The sequence below is a fragment of the Hylobates moloch genome, unplaced genomic scaffold (genome assembly GCF_009828535.3).
Source record: "Hylobates moloch isolate HMO894 unplaced genomic scaffold, HMol_V3 SCAFFOLD_15, whole genome shotgun sequence".
Taxonomy (NCBI): Eukaryota; Metazoa; Chordata; class Mammalia; order Primates; family Hylobatidae; genus Hylobates; species Hylobates moloch.
Window position 1 is genome coordinate 93,321,805 of NW_026652290.1, and position 16,661 is coordinate 93,338,465.

The window sequence follows — 16,661 nt, forward strand, 5'->3', positions numbered from 1 at the left end:
ATTAGAGAGTGCCTAAGGAGATTCAGCATAGTCCTGCCAGCAAAGATTATTTATTTACTTCAAGAGTTAAGAGTGGCAGTTTGGGGATAGCACGAGGAGATATCAGCTGTGCTGGCTTGGAGAAACAGTGTAAACCGGCAGTGTAAACAAGGGCAGGGCAGGTATGAGTAGTTGAGAACGGTGAATAGGAGTATGACTAGACAGAAAATAGTAGAGATGACAAGTTTTTTGGGGGCACAGTCTAAGTTGGTCCGGTGTCTGGAATGAGACTGGGGCCTAATAAAAAGGAGCTCAAATGGGCTGTACCTTGTAGCATTCCGAGGACAGGCCTGAATTCTGAGAAGTGAAAGTGGTAAAAGTATTGTCTAGTCCTTTTTAAGTTGGTGGCTGAGCTTGGTGAGGTGTGTTTTTAAAAGACCTTTAGTCCGTTCTACTTTTCCTGAAGACGGAGGACTGTAAGGGATATAAAGGTTTCACTGAATACTAGAGCCTGAAAAACTGCTTGGCTGATTTGACCAATAAAGGCTGATCTGTTATCAGACTGTATAGAGGCGGGAATGCTAAACTGAGGAATTATGTCTGACAGAAGGGAAGAAATGACTGCGGTGGCCTTCTCAGACCCTGTAGGAAAGGCCTGTACCCATCCAGTGAAAGTGTCGACCTAGACTACGAGGTATTTTAGTGATCTGACTCGGGGCATGTTGAATACAGCTAATTTGCCAGTCCTGGGTGGGGGCAAATCCACGAGCTTGATGTGTAGGGAAGGGAGGGGGGCCTGAATAATCCCTGAGGAGTAGTAGAATAGCAGATGGAACACTGAGAAGTGATTTCCTTGAGGACAGATTTCCATGATGGAAAGGAAATGAGAGGTTCTAAGAGGCGGGCTAGTGGCTTGCACTATAGCATAGCCTGCCTTTGCTGGTGTGTGGCCATTAGGCCTGGTGGAACCGCCGTCAGTAAACCAAGTGTGATCAGGGTGAGGAACAGGAAAGAAGGAAATATGGGGAAATGGGGTGAATGTCAGGTGGATCAGAGAGATACAGTCATGAGGGTCAGGTGTGGTATCAGGAATAATGTGGGAGGTGGGATTGAAGTCCGGGCCAGGAACAATGGTAATTGTGGGACTTAATAAAGAGTGAGTACAGCTGAAGGAGCTGGGGAGCAGAAAGTGTATGCATCAGGTATGAGGAAGAAAATAGATTTTGGAAGTTATGAGAAATGTAGAGAGTGAGTTGAGCATAGTTTGTGATTTTTAGGGCCTCTAAAAGTATTAAAGCAGCGGCAGCCGCTGCACGCAGACACGAGGGCTAGGCTAAAACAGTAAGGTCAAGGTGTTTGGACAGAAAGGCTACAGGGTGCGGTCCTGGCTCTTGTGTAAGAATTCTGACTGCACTAACCATGCCTAGGAAGGAAAGGAGTTGTTGTTTTGTAAGGGATTGGGGTTTGGGAGATTAATCGGACACGATCGGCAGGGAGAGCACGTGTGTTTTTACGAGAATTATGCCGAGATAGGTAACAGATGAGGATGAAATTTGGGCTTGACTGAAGTAATGGGGGCTGTCTGTGAAGCCTTGCGGCAGTACAGCCCAGGTAATTTGCTGAGCCTAATGGGTGTCAGGGTCAGTCTAAGTGAAAGCAAAGAGAGGCTGGGAGGAAGGGTGCAAAGGAATAGTAAAGAAAGCATGTTTGAGATCCAGAACAGAATAATGGGTAGTAGAGGGAGGTATTGAGGATAGGAGAGTATATGGGTTGGACTCCACGGGGTGGATAGGCAGAACAATTTGGTTGATACAGTGCAGATTCTGAACTAACTTGTAAGCCTTGTCTGGTTTTAGGACAGGTGAAATGGGGGAATGGTAAGGAGAGTTTATAGGCTTTAAGAGGCCATGCTGTAGCAGGCGAGTGATAACAGGCTTTAATCCTTTTAAAGCGTGCTGTGGGATGGGATATTGGCGTTGAGCGGGGTAAGGGTGATTAGGTTTTAATGGGATGGTAATGGGCATGTGATCGGTTGCCAGGGAAGGAGTAGAGATGTCCTGTACTTGTGGGTTAAGGTGGGGGGATACGAGAGGAAGACGCGAAGGAGGCTTTGGGTTGGGGAGAAGGGTGGCAATGAGGTGTGGCTGTAGTCCAGGAATAGTCAGGGAAGCAGATAATTTAAAGCGTCTCAGCCTAATAAGGGAGCTGGGCAGGTGGGGATAACTAAAAAGGAGTGCTTAAAAGAGTATCGTCTAAGTTGGCACCAGAGTTGGGGAGTTTTAAGAGGTTTAGAAGCCTGGCCGTCAATACCCACAGCAGTTATGGAGGCAAGGGAAACAGGCCCTTGAAAAGAAGGTAATGTGGAGTGGGTAGCCTCCGTATTGACTAAGAAGGGGACGGACTTACCCCCCACTGTGAGAGTTACCCAAAGCTTGGCGTCCATGATGGTTGACGAGGCTTCCAAGGCGATCGGGCAGCATCAGTCTTCAGCCGCTAAGCTGAGAAGATCTGGGAAGGAGTCAGAGAGCCTTGGGCCAGAGTTCCAGGGGCTCTGGAAGTGGCTGCCAGGTGAGTTGAACAGTCCAGTTTTCATTGGGGTCCCACACAAATGGGACACGGCTTAGGAGGAATCCTGGGTTGCGGGCATTCCTTGGCCCAGTGGCCAGATTTCCGGCCCGTGTATCAAGCTCCTGGGGGAGGAGGTTCTGGAGGAACGCCTGGCTGCTGCGGTTCAGGCATTTGGAAGTTCTTGTGTGCTGGAGATATGGCTGGGGCTTGTGCCACAGTGGAGGCAAGGAATTGCAACTTTTTTCTATTATTGTACACCTTGAAGGTGAGGTTAATTAAGTCCTGTTGTGGGATTTGAGGGCCAGATTCTAATTTTTGGAGTTTTATTTAATGTCGGGAGCAGATTGGGTAATAAAATGTATATTGAGAATAAGACGGCCTTTTGACCTTTTAGGGTCTAGGGCTGTAAAGCGTCTCAGGGTTGTTGCCAAACGAGCCATGAACTGGGCTGGATTTTTATATTTGATGAAAAAGAGCCTAAACGCTATCTGATTTGGGATGAAGAAAAAGGAGCATTAGCCTTGACTATGCCTTTAGCTCCAGCCACCTTTTTAAAAATAAATTGCTGAGCAGGTGGGGGAGGGCTAGTCATGGAATGAAACTGTAAGCCAGACCGGGTGTGAGGAGGGGCGGTGATAAAAGGATTATAGGGTGGAGGAGTGGAGGCTGAGGAAGAATTGTGACCTAGCTCGGCCTGGCAAGGAGGGGAGAGGTCAGATGGGTCTGTAGAAAAGGAAGATTAGAAAGACTCAGATGCTTGGGGTTGGGACTGAGGGGACAGGCAGGAGGGAAAGGAGGAAGATTTGGGATGAGTTGCATTGGGCACAGAGACTAGGAAGGGACTGATGTGTAAAAGAAAGCCTGGATGTCAGGCACCTCAGACCATTTGCCCATTTTATGACAAGAATTATTTAGATCTTGTAGGATGGAAAAATTGAAAGTGCCATTTTCCTACTATTTGGAACTACTGTCAAGTTTGTATTGGGATCAAGCGGCATTGCAGAAGAAAATAAGACGCTTAGATTTCAGGTCAGGTGAGAGTTGAAGAGGTTTTAAGTTCTTAAGAACACAGGCTAAGGGAGAAGAAGGAGAAATGGAAGGTGGAATCTTGCCCATAGTGAAGGAGGCAAGCCCAGAGAAGAGTAGAGACACGGAGAAGGGGTGGGGGGTTCTTGCCCTCCAGAAAAGCAGAAGGGGTTGGGGCGCAGAGATACGAGGTCGTGGCATGGAAATAAGGGATCGGGGCACAGAGATATAAGAGGTTGGGGCACGGAAATAAGGGATTGGCGTGCAGAGATAAGAGGTTGGGGTGTGGAAATAAGCGATTGGGGGTTCGTGCCCCCTAGAATAGCGAGACTTGCCGCTAAGGGTGAAGGAGAAGGGGTTGAGGGGTACTTGCCCCTCCCCCAGAAAAGTGGGACTTGCCGCTAAGGGTGAACGACCAAGGTGTCCCTGCGTGGTCTGACACCTCTGAAACCTGGATGAATAATCAGAGCGGCGTCCCTGCAATGATTAAACACCAAGGGAAGGCTGCCTTCCCAGTCCGTGACCGGCGCCAGAGTTTTGGGTCTACAGATAAAACGTGTCTCCTTTGTCTGTACCAGAAAATGAAAGGAATTGAAATTAAGAGAAGGGAGAGATTGACGTGTGGCGCCAAGACTGAAAGGAGAAAGAGGTTGAGGGATAGTGAGGGAAGTTGGAGAAGAGAGTGAAAAGAGGCCGCTTACCGGATTTGAAATTGGTGAGATGTTTCTTGGACTGGTCGGTCTGAGGACCTGAGGTCGTAGGTGGATCTTTCTCACGGAGCAAAGAGCAGGAGGACGGGGGATTGATCTCCCAAGGGAGGTCCCCCGATCCGAGTCATGGCACCAAATTTCAAATCCGGTTCGGGACCAAATTTCATGCGCGTCCGTGTGAAGAGACCACCAAACAGGCTTTGTATGAGCAACGTGGCTGTTTATTTCACCTGGGTGCAGGCGGGCTGAGTCTGAAAAGAGTCAGCAAAGGGTGGTGGATTATCATTAGTTCTTATAGGTTTTGGGATAGGCGGTGGAGTTAGGAGCAATGTTTTGGGGGCAGGGGGTGGATCTCGCAAAGTACATTCTCAGGGGTAGGGAGAATTACAAAGAAGCTTCTTAAGGGTGGGGGAGATTACAAAGTACATTGATCAGTTAGGGTGGGGCAGAAACAAATCACAATGGTGGAATGTCATCAGTTAAGGCTATTTTTACTTCTTTTGTGGATCTTCAGTTACTTCAGGCCATCTGGATGTACACGTGCAAGTCACAGGGGATGCGATGGCTTGGCTTGGGCTCAGGGGCCTGACAGTTACATTTTTTTTTTCTTTTTGAGATGGGGTCTTGCTCTGTCACCCAGGCTGGAGTGCAGTGGCACGATCTCGGCTCACTGCCCCTCTGCCTCCCGGGTTCAAGCGATTCTCATGCCTCAGCCTCCCGAGTAGCTGGGATTACAGGCACGTGCCACCACACGTGGCTAATTTTTGTATATTTTAATAGAGACAGGGTTTCTCCATGTTGGCCAGGCTGGTCTCGAACTCCTGACCTTAAGTGGTCCACCCGCCTCGGCCTCCCAAAATGCTGGGATTACAGGCGTGAGCCACTGAGCTTGGCTAGGGTTTTTTTTTTTTTTTTTTTTTTTTTTTTTTTGAGATGGAGTTTCAGTCTTGTTGCCCAGGCTGGAGTGCAATGGCGCGATCTCTGCTCACCACAACCTCCACCTTCTGGGTTCAAGCGACTCTCCTGCCTCAGCCTTCTGAGTAGCTGGGATTACAGGCACGCACCACCTGCCCGGCTAATTTTATATTTTTAGTAGAGACGGAGTTTCTCCATATTGGTCAGGCTGGTCTTGAACTCCCAACCTCAGGTGATCTGCCCGCCTCAGCCTCCCAAAGTGCTGGGATTACAGGTGTGAGCCACTGCGCCCAGCCTGGGTTACATTTTTATAGGTGGTCAGGGAAGCCCTCCCTGGGAATATGACATTTGAAGAAAGAGAACAGCAGTGCAAAGGCCCTGAGGCAGGAATATGCCTGGTGTGACCCAGAGACCTGGGTCGCTGAAGCCACGGGAGACATAGAGAGGGCAGTGGGAAACAAGGCAGAGGGTGAGATGGAGGCAGAGTGTGTAGACCTGAGCTGTGCAAGAGAACTGTGTGCAGTGGTGGCAGTGTCCTGCACCAGCACTCTGTGATATGGTAGCCACTGGTCACGTGTGGCTCTTGAGCACTTGCGATGTAGCTACTGTGACTTCAGGATGTGGATGTTTAATTGTATTTAGTTACATTGAAATTAAAATAGCCCCATGTCAGTAGTGGCTGCTGCACTGAACAGGTCCAGACCCTGTTATAAGGACTCGGGCTTTGACCTTTAGTGACATAGGAAGCCACTAGAGGATTTGAGGAGAAGAGGAGTCATTTGATGGGACTCAACTTCTTGGTCAAACCAAGTCTTAAGGCTAGTCTGGATTCAAGTGGAAGGGAAATAGACTTCACCTCTTGACGAGGGGAGGTACCAGGGGCATACAGGGAAGGGAAGAATTGACAGCGGCTGTTTTTTGGAGACAATGCGCCACTTTGCGCCCCCTGGCGGCAGCTGGGAAAAGAGGCCCGGAGTCTAACTTTGACTCGGGAATGGACACACTTTTTCTTTCTTTTCTTTTCTTTTCTTTTCTTTTCTTTTCTTTTCTTTTCTTTCTTTTCTCTCTCCTTCCTTCCTTCCTTCCTTCCTTCCTTCCTTCCTTCCTTCCTTCCTTCCCTCCCTCCCTTTCTTGACAGAGTCTCGCTCTGTCGCCCAGGCTGGAGTACAGTGGCACAATCTCAGCTCACTGCAACCTCCGCCTTCTGATTACAAGTGATTCGCCTACCTCAGCCTCCCGAGTAGCTGGGATTACAGGCTCCTGCCACTACACCCGGCTAATTTTTTGTATTTTTAGTAGAGACGAGGTTTCACCATGTTGGCCAGGCTGGTCTCGAACTCCTGACCTCATGATCCGCCTGCCTCGGCCTCCCGAAGTGCTGGGATTACAGGCGTGAGCCAACTTATTAGTATCTCTGTCCTCTGGATCCCACGTCAGAATCGCCGAAGACTCAGCTGTGGAATGGACACTTTAGTGGCCTGCAGATGGCAGCAGAGGGGGTTCACTATTTGTAACACAAAAAGGGATTTAAATAGTGCCTGCAGGGCCCAGTCTCCCAATTTAAACTTTGGCATTTGTGGTTTCAAAGTCACAGAATCTGAACGGTTGCCCCAAAAGAGCGATGTCTTGATTCCAAATCAGCCTCCATCTGACAGGCCCAGCTGCCACCCGCTGCCACAAAAACAACAAGTTCAGGGGAATGGTTTGGTTTTTTGTTTGTTTGTTTTTGAGACGGAGTCTCACTCTGTCACCCAGACTGGAGGGTAGTGAAGCGATGTCGGTTCACTGCAACCTCTGCCTCCCGGGTTCAAGCGAGTCTCCTGCCCTTGGCCTCCCTAATGGCTGGGATTACAGGCTCCTGCTACCACGCCTGGTTAATTTTTGTATTTTTAGTAGAGACGGGGTTTCAGCATGTTGGACTGGCTGGTCTTGAACTTCTGATCTCAAGCGATCCACCTGCCTTGGCCTCCCAAAGTGCTGGGATTACAGGGGTAAGCCACCGCCCCCCGGCGTCAGTCTTTACTGCGGGCAGATTCGTCATAGCCTTGGGGGTTGAACTCTGCAATTCTCACAGCAGTCCAGGGATGCGGCTTCTATTATTATCCCCATTCTATAGATGAGGAAACTGCGGCTCAGGGAATTGAGGGAACTCTCCAGGGTCACAAGGCATGGTGGAGACAGAGGCAGGGGCCTTAGCCAGGGCAGGACACACAGGCAGAGGCCTTGAATGACAGGATGAAGAAATGGAACGCCTTCCTATGAGAAGGAGGGAAGTAATGAAAGGGAAGGGAGAATAAGGGCCTATTTTTTTTTTCAATGAGGATAGGTCAGGCTTTATGTTTGCATGCAAGCTTCAGGGGAACCTTGAAGTCTTGGAAATTCATTTTTTTTTTTTTTTCTTTTTGAGATGGAGTCTTGCTCTGTTGCCAGGTTGGAGTGCAGTGGCGCAATCTCGGCTCACTGCAACCTCCAGCTCCCTGGTTCAAGCAATTCTCCTGCCTCAGCCTCTGAGTAGCTGGGATTACAGGCACGTGTCACCATGCCCGGCTAATTTTTGTATTCTTAGTAGGGATGGGGTTTCACCACATTGGCCAGGGTGGTCTTGATCTCCTGACCTCGTGATCCGCCCACCTCAGCCTCCCAAAGTGCTGGGATTACAGGCGTGAGCCACCGTGCCTGGCCGGAAGTTCTTATTTTAAGAAGTCCCTGAAGGATGCAGACTAGGGGGCTATTAGAAGGAACAGTTGCCCAGGCGCAGTGGCTCATGCCTATAATTCCAGCACTTTGGGAGGCTGAGGGGGGAGGATGGCTTGAGCTCAGGAGTGAGAAAAGCCTAGGCAACATGGTGAAACCGTCTCTCCAAAAAATTAGTCGGGCGTGGTGGCATGTGCCTGTATTCCAGCCATTCAGGAGGCTGAGGTAGGAGGGAATAGCTTGAGCCCAGGAGATGGAGGCTGCAGTTAGCTGAGATCGCGCCACTGCACTCCAACCCGGGTGACAGAGCAAAACCCTGTCTCAAAAAAAAAAAAAAAAAAGAAAAAAGAAAAGAAAGAATCCTTATAGGCCTGCCTAGAAAAAAACGTCCAGATAATAATAAGTAAAGGAAAAAAATGGTAGAAATATGTATGTAGAATTAGTCCATTTTGGTTAAATAAATAAATTTATAAAACTAAGATTTATTGCCTGCTAAGACGTGCCAGGGATTGTCTGAATGTTTTTTGTTGTTTTTTTTTGTTTGTTTGTTTGTTTGTTTTTTTGAGACAGAGTCTCGCTCTGTCGCCCAGGCTGGAGTGCAGTGGCGCGATCTCGGCTCACTGCAAGCTTCGCCTCCTGGGTTCATGCCATTCTCCTGCCTCAGCCTCCCGAGTAGCTGGGACTACAGGCGCCCGCCACCACGCCCGGCCTGTCTGAATGTTTTCTAAGGGCTTCGTCACTAATCCCACAACTGTTAACTATTCCCGTTTTACAGGTGCAGAGGTCGTACAATGCCCAAGAATGGCAAAGTGAGGTGGCAAACCTAGGTCTTCTGACCCCAGAGCCCAGGCTCTCAACCCCTGTGCCCTGGTGCAGGTGGCCCTGGACTTGCTTGGTGCACCAGACCTTAGTAATTCAGCCATTTTTTCCATAGCGCCCCCGAAGAAATACCTAACTGTTCCACTCTCAGCTGGTGAGGTCTAAACAACCTAAGCTCTTATGTCCTAAGAAGTTAGTAGCCATTTGAGAATATGTAGAGCTAAGGAGTTTGAGATCAGCCTGGGCAACATAGTGAGACTTTGTCTATATTAATATAAAAAATGAAAATATATAGACACATAAATTGAAAGAAAACAACTTTTTTTTACTTCATTCTTAACCATATTTCCTTACTAAGGGGAACGTGTGTGCTTGTTAGGCACTGCACCAGTTCTCAAAACCCTGGGAACAGACTGAACACCGCCACCCTCAGTTCCTGGTTGGCACTGATTTTCTAGTGGGACTTGCCTTTTATCCCTGCAACCAATGAAAATGCAGGTTGGGGCCAGGTGAGGTGGCGCACGCCTGTAATCCCAGCTACTCGGGAGGGTGAGGCAGGAGAATTGCTTGAACCCGGGAGGCGGAGGTTGCGGTGAGATCCCGCCACTGCACTCCAGCCTGGGCCACAGAGCGAGACTCTGTCTAAAAAAAAAAAAAAAAGAAAAAAAGAAGAAGAAGAAGAAGAAAGCACAGACAGCATATGTCCACTCCTGTGAACCATTCGATTTGGAATCATTTGGCACCTTCGTCAATAGGGCGTTGGGGTTGGACACTATGGGACATTTTTTTTATTATACTTTAAGTTTTAGGGTACATGTGCACAACGTGCAGGTTTGTTACATATGTATACGGGACATTTTAAAATGTTTTGTTTATGGATGTGGTAAACATCCCATGAAGATGGAAATCTTGTACAAATATCCATCCTCATCTGTACATTTTAAAAAATAGGACAGGAACATTACAAGAAGTAATTAGCCCCTGTTTCATTAAATCTTCCGTTGTAGGAGTTTGCACATGTATGGCTTTTTGTAAAGCGGGTACTGAGACAACTTTGACAGCGGTTTTGAAAGATCAATCTGAATTTTCATAGGTTCAGCACTTTTGATTTTGCCCACATCTGTGGAAGAGGCCCATAGAGTGTCAGGGATCTCAGAGAGATCCATAAAAATCTATCTATCTATCTATCTATCTATCTATCTATCTATCTATCTATCTATCTATCTATCTATCTATCTATCTATCTATCTATCTATCTATCTATCTATTTTTTTTTTTTTTTGAGACAGCATTTTGGCTGTTGCCCAGGCTGGAGTGCAGTGATGCGATCTCAGCTCACTACAACCTCCGCCTCCTGGGTTCAAGAGATTCTCCTGCGTCAGCCTCCGGAGTAGCTGGGATTACAGGCTCCCACCACCATGCCTGGCTAATTTTTGTATTTTTAGTAGAGATGGGGTTTCGCCATATTGGCCAGGCTGGTCTTGAACTCCTGACCTCAAGTGATCCACCTGCCTCGGCCTCCCAAAGTGCTGGGATTACAGGTGTGAGCCACTGCGCCCAGCCATAGTTCTTAAACATATAAGCAGGTAGAGTTCTAGGTGGAGAATACTGGGATGTTCTGAATGCATCCTGGCCTTTGTTTCCTCTGAGACTCTGCCAAATAAGCTATGGGGTGTCTAGCCAGGGGTTACCATTCTGGGATGCAGGGAAACACAGATCCTTCTCCATTATTGAACAGGAAAGAATGACTTACCCGAGCTCAAACTCAGACAGACAAACAGAAACAAACAGAATCGCCCCCTTTTGTGTGACAAACAGAGAGCTCAAAGCGAAGAGAAGGAAGCTCAGATCTGAAAAAGACTTACCCCAAACCCCTTGGTTAGCAAGAAAGCAGTGAACACAGCTGGCTCTGTGGGTGCCCATGCCTGGTTACTCACTGCAGTCAGGGTTCCTCGGGATCTTCTTGGAATCTCACTTCTAATTCCCCCAAAACGTCCAGAATAAAATAGGCTCCAATTAGGGAAAAAAAAAAAAGTTTATTGTCATGCAAAAAGCACGAATCGTGATCCAGGAGACTTCAATCTGAGCAATAAGCAACTCAGAGGCAGGCTGGTGTAGGATGGCTTCGAAAGCAAAAACCAGCCGGGCACGGTGGCTCACGCCTGTAATCCCAGCACTTTGGGAGGCCGAGGCAGGCAGATCACGAGGTCAGGAGATAAAGACCATCCTGACTAACACGGTGAAACCCCGTCTCTACTAAAAATACACAAAATTAGCCAGGCGTGGTGGCGGGCGCCTGTAGTCCCATCTACTCAGGAGGCTGAGGCAGGAGAATCGCTTGAACCCGGGAGGCAGAGGTTGCCGTGAATGGAGATCTGCGCCACTGCACTCCAGCCTGGGTGACAAGAGTGAGACTCCATCTCAAAAAAAAAAAAAAAAGGCCAGTTGCGGTGGCTCATGCCTGTAATCCCAGCACTTTGGGAGGCCAAGGCGGGCAGATCATGAGGTCAGGAGATCGAGAACATCTTGGCTATCACGGTGAAACCCCGTCTCTACTAAAAATACAAAAAATTAGCCAGGCGTGGTGGCGGGCGCCTGTAGTCCCAGCTACTCAGGAGGCTGAGGCAGGAGAATGGCATGAACCTGGGAGGCGGAGCTTGCAGTGAGCCGAGATTGCACCACTGCACTCCAGCCTGCGTGACAGAGCGAGACTCTATCTCAAAAAAAAAAAAAAAGCAAAAACCAGGAGGTGGCTTCACCTTCACGATGACCGACTATGATGGTGGGGGCTTCCATATGACAAGGGATGGGTTAAAAGTGATTGTATTACATCCTTTTGGAAGGTGATTTCAGCTTTATGATTCTCAGCAGCATTTATTTACAGAGGATAAGCTAAGTTTCACTCACATTCAGAGTGAAATTTAAGTTTTGTTTACATGGCCTAACTGCTTTTGTCTGCTTGGGGGAATTCTCAGTCCTGGTCTCCATTTTTTAAAAATTATTTATTTTTTGAGATAGAGTCTCGCTCTGTCACCCAGGCTGGCACGATTTCCGTTCACTGCAAACTCCACCTCCCGGGTTCAAGCAATTCTCCTGCCTCAGCCTCCCGAGTGACTGAGATTACAGGCACCCGCCACCACACCTGGCTAATTTTTTTATTTTTTTGATAATTTTAGTAGAGATCGGGTCTCACCATGTTGGCCAGGCTGGTCTCGAACTCCTGACCTCAGGTGATCCACCCACCTCGGCCTCCCAAAGTGCTGGGATTACAGGCGTGAGCCACCACGCCCGGCCCATGTTGTTTTATTTTAACACAGATAACTAACTGTCTTTGAATTAGAGACAGGACTTTGGGGGCCCAGAAGAGGCGGGAACTCCAAGGGGCTAAGAGAGGAGAGGCTGGGCCCACAGAGGAGGTCCGGAGGGGAGTGTCCACCATGCTATTTGAGAATCCAGCAGGCAGGGCCTTAAGAGCAGCTGCACGCTCCAAAAAGAGAGAAACTGCCCCAAATGGGCCATCAGGACAGCTCTGGGAAAGGGGCCCCCAAAAAACTCCTTTTTTTTTTGAGACGGAGTCTCGCTCTGTCGCCCAGGCTGGAGTGCAGTGGCGCCATCTCGGCTCACTGCAAGCTCCGCCTCCCGGGTTCACGCCATTCTCCTGCCTCAGCCTCTCCGAGTAGCTGGGACTACAGGCGCCCGCCACCACGCCCGGCTAATTTTTTGTATTTTTAGTAGAGACGGGGTTTCACCGTGGTCTCGATCTCCTGTCCTCGTGATCCGCCCGCCTCGGCCTCCCAAAGTGCTGGGATTACAAGCATGAGCCACCGCGCCCGGCCCCAAAAAACTCCTTTAAACATCCCTGTTTCACTGACAGGAAGACTTCGGCCCAGAGTGGAGGGGAAACAGAGAAACATAAGCCTCAAATAGTTAGAATGGTAGCTGAGACCAAATTTTGAGAATCGGAAATGTTTGCATACCATACAAAGAAAATTAGAAAAATATATGGGGATTGGCAAAAAAGGCACCCTCTTTCCCCAACACTTTGCCGCCATCTGCTGGAAGAGTGTTGTAATGACTATAAAACACCGTGGTGTTGCAGCGCCCCCTAGCGCCATACAGTTCATACAGTTGACAGTCACAGAGCAGTTCCAAGATAAATTTTTTTTTTTTTTTTTTTTTTTTTTTGAGACAGAGTCCCGCTCTGTAGCCCAGGCTGGAATACAGTGGCGCCATCTCGGCTCACTGCAACCTCCGCTTCCTGGGTCCCGGTTCAAGCAATTGTCCTGCCTCAGCCTCCTATCTGGGATTACAGGCACGTGCCACCATGCCCAGCTAATTTTTTTGTATTTTTAGTAGAGACGGGGTTTCACCATGTTGGCCAGGCTGGTGTTACACTCCTGACCTCGTGATCTGCCCGCCTCGGCCTCCCAAAATGCTGAGATTACAGGCGTGAGCTACCGCGCCCAGTGGAGAAATCTTAAAAAGACCGCTAACAAAAATGCTTTGAGGCCGGGTGCAGTGGCTCACACCTGTAATCCCAGCACTTTGGGCAGCCGAGGCAGGCAGATCACGTGAGGTCAGGAGTTCGAGACCAGCCTGACCAACATGGTGAAACCCCGTCTCTACTAAAAATACAAAAATTAGTTGGGCCTGGTGGCACACGTCTGTAATCCCAGCTACTTAGGAGGCTTGAACCCAGGAGGCGGAGGCTTCAGTGAGCCGAGATCGCGCCACTGCATTCCAGCCTGGGCGACAGAGCAAGACTCCATCTCAGGGGGAAAAAAAAAAAAGCTTTGAGAATGCACAGCTCTGGGGGAAGTCGTGAGTTTTCTCTTCAGGGGTAAGGTTAGGGAACACCCATGTACTAAAAAGGGAAAAATCAGATTAACCAGGCAGGATAAATTCTTGCCATCATAAAATTTTTGTTTGCTAAAAGGGGTCAAAAGCTTTTCCCCAAATATTATTTTAGCATTTGGCATCGAAGGTTTTATTATCTCCCACCGAATACGCTCTATTCTCCTTCCTAGTTGTGTGTCCTCAGGCATATTGCTGCTTCTGTGCCTGTTTCCTCATCTGTAAAATGGGGCTGTTGCGAGGACCCAAAGTGCCTGTAAACCGCCTGACACATCAAGTGCTCAGTGCTACTGCAAACTGGCTCAGGGCACAGACTCTGCAGCCAGTCAGCTGGTGCTCAAGTCCTGTTCTGCTATTTGCTGGCTGTGTGACTCTGAGCATGTAACTTAACCTCTCTGTGCTTCAACTTGCTTATCTGTAAAATGGGCATCTGAAAAGTGTCTGACTCACTGAGTTAGAATGAAATGTTAATGCGTGTAAACTCTTAGAACAGAGCCAAGGGGCTGGGCATGGAAAATCACCCTGCCGCTCCTCGACTCATCCTGAGATGGGTGCCCACCCCGCCCCTCCTGGTCCCCTCAGGTTTTAACTGCTTCCACCCATTTTCCAGTGTCCAAATTCCTCAACCTGTTTCCCCCCATCCGCTGGACCACGGAGATGAGAGCCACAGGAGGGTGTGGGCAGAGGGAACCATGGGCCCAGTTTCTCCATCAGTGGTGCTGGCCGGGAGGGGAGGGGTGGTGGCCTCTGTCCCTCTGGCTGCCAAGCAACTGACACCCCCCACAGGTAGGAGGCAGGGGCCCCACCTGGTGCTATGGAGGTTAGGTCATCTTTCTGCCTGCCCTGGTGGCCAGAGCTTGGGTCTGTGACCTAATCATGGCCATTGACAGATGGCGGTGGGGGAAGACAGCGTGAAAGGGTCCAAGAGAACAACAGGGAGACAGAACTCAGGTCCTTCCTGCCTTGGAGTCTCTGTTCCATCCAGCCGGGCAGATGCCTGGGTCCATCTTGGTCCATGGGGTGGGAAGCACCTAAGACCCCACCTCCCCCCAGTTCTCTGGTCTTTCCTTCACAGCTTCCTTTGTCGGTGGCGAGACTTCTTAGGACCCCTAATTCATGTCCACGACTCCTGGGAGTCCACATCTGCTCCTGCCAGACCCTGAGACTCCCCAGCAGCCTCCGACACCATTGCTTAGTGTCCACACCTGCCCCCGGCATCTCCCCCACCTCCGTGTGCCTGGCACGTCCCCAGCATGATGACCCTGATCCAAACTGTAACTAGAGTGGTGTCCCCTACTTTAGCAGACTCCCGTGCTCAAGTGATCCACATGTCTCGGCCTCCCCAAGTGCTGGGATCGCAGGCGTGAGCCCCGTGCCCGGCCAGCCCTGGATGTCCATCACCTGCTTCTATGGGCGTCTCTCCGTCACACTCCCTTTTGGAAGTTACTGTTTCTTTTTGGTTCAATTCATTGCCTCTAACTTCAGAGCCCTACTCATGTGTATTTATCCCCTTTGATTCCCCAAAACTTATCGGCTTACCCAGACCTTCCCCCATTAAATGCTTTCCCTCCCTCCCATGGCCCTTCCGTTTCCCCGAGCCCAGCTCTGTGGCGTTGATCTGCTCAAAGTTTTGGTACTCGTGGTGGGTGTGCCTGAGTCTCTTTGTTCTGACTTTACTGAGACATTGATCGCTGTAAAGGTCCCATCTCTTGCAGCATCTTCTGAGTTTCTCTTCTCGTTTAACCACTTCCTCCAATAGCCACTTGGAGAAAGATATAATTAGACCCATTCCTCACATCACATACAAGAAGGAACTCCAAATAGACTGGAGATCTTGACATAAAGAAGGAAACCGTACAAAATCCAGAAGAAACCTGAGGGAACTTCGCTGAAACCCGGGTGCAGGGAGAAGTACTGACTCCCACGCCAGCACAATTAAAGAAATACTGATACATTTGGCTTCATAAAAATAAACTTGTACCGTGGCAACAAACCACAAGTGAAGTCTAAAGATAAAAGACAGTCTGGGATATATACTTTCAAATGGTTAAGGTGGTACAGTTTATGTTATGTGCTTTTTACCACAATTTAACAAAAAAGGACGGAATCGGGGAAAATGATCTGCAACATACATCACAAGCATGGGGACTCTGCTGTGTCCCCTCCGCGGCATTCCCACTGGAGAGCCCAGCCAGACCCGACAGGGAGGAGACGGCAGCCAGTCAGGGAGCACTCTTCAGACACAGGGAGGGAGAGGAGCGTGATCACCACAAACGTCCATGTCAAAGACAAAGAGGGGCTGAGGCAATGTTCCAGATTGCAGGAAATGAAAGAGACAATTGAATGTGTGGCAGGACATTGCTGAGGCACGTGCTACAGCTGGAATGCAGTTGGTTGATTTAAATGTAAACATTAATTGCTCCCTTGAGGGACCCAGCTGCCACGTTGAGAGAAGCTCAGGCCACGTGGAAGCCACACGCAGGCGTTCAAGTGCCGGCCCAGCTAACAGCCCACAGCAACTGCAGTCACAGGAGTGAGCCCCCATGGAGTCCAGCCGGGCGAGTCTTCAGATGCCTCCAGCCCCAAATGCCCCCTGACCACAAATGCCTCAGCCCTCAGGTGCGCCCTGCATAGCCAAGCCCAGCCAATCACAGAACTGAGAAGACAGCAAGGCATTCATTGTTTAAGCCGGTGAGGGTTAGGGTGTTTGCTATGCAGCTGTGCAGCACGGCTGTAGCCTGGACTAAAGAAAAGGCTGGCTCCTGGGAGGTCACCTGGGAGCCCTTGGCGTGTCCTCCCTGATAGGAACGTCTCTTTATCTGGGGATCTGGGGCCCTGGGCCACAGTGGACAGTCTATACTAAGGATGTGATTTAGGGTGGGGGCTGTGGGTCTCTCTGGAGGCTACGGTCAGCCACGAGGGGTGAGCAGTCCCCATGACCAATCCCTGAAGAAAACCTTGGATGCAGAGGCCCGGGTGAGCTTCCCTAGGTGGCCACACTCCAGTCCGCTGTCGCATCCATGCTGGGAAAATAAGCACTGTCCGCACAGCTCCACGGGAGAGGGCAGTGGGACGCTCGTGCCCACCTCTTCCCTC